The following is a 777-nucleotide window of genomic DNA, read 5'->3' on the forward strand; positions in this document are numbered from 1 at the left end:
GGCCCCTATGACTGGGGCCAAGCTGGGCATTCTGGGCTAGAAGTGGGACGTGGGAGGTGGGAACACAAGATGACGCATTCCCAGCAGCACTGGAAGCTCCCGTTACCCTAATCCCGGCTCTGCCGCTTGTCTGCTGTGCGGCCTTGAGCAAGTCACTTCACTTCTCTGGGCCTCACTTACCTCATCTGGAAAATGGGATTGAGACTGTGAGCCCCTTGTGGGACAGGGACCGTCCAACCCGATTTGCTTGTATCTACCCCAGTACTTAGTACAGTGCCTGGCACATAGTAAGTACTTAGCAAATACGATTATTATTATTATTTGTTATTATTATTGTTTTTATCTGGTGGGTGGTAAGACATGCTCTTTCATTCATTCAATAGTATTTATTGAGCGCTTACTATGTGCAGAGCACCGTACTAAGCGCTTGGAACGAACAAGTCGGCAACAGATAGAGACGGTCCCTGCCCTTTGACGGGCTTACGGTCTAATCGGGGGAGACGGACAGACGAGAACGATGGCGATAAATAGAGTCGAGGGGAAGAACATCTCGTAAAAACAATGGCAACTAAATAGAATCGAGGCGATGTACATTTCATTAACAAAATCCAAATGGCAAGACCATCTCACCTATGTCTGATTTCTGCTCGCCGAACTTTAGCGACATCAACGTAATCAGGAAACGTTGTTTTCCTGTCTTCTATTGAATAAGGCTCATAATAATAACAATAATAATGGTATTCGCTAAGTGCTTACTATGTGCCAGGCACTGTTCTA

This window comes from Ornithorhynchus anatinus, chromosome 4, assembly GCF_004115215.2.
Source record: "Ornithorhynchus anatinus isolate Pmale09 chromosome 4, mOrnAna1.pri.v4, whole genome shotgun sequence".
Taxonomy (NCBI): Eukaryota; Metazoa; Chordata; class Mammalia; order Monotremata; family Ornithorhynchidae; genus Ornithorhynchus; species Ornithorhynchus anatinus.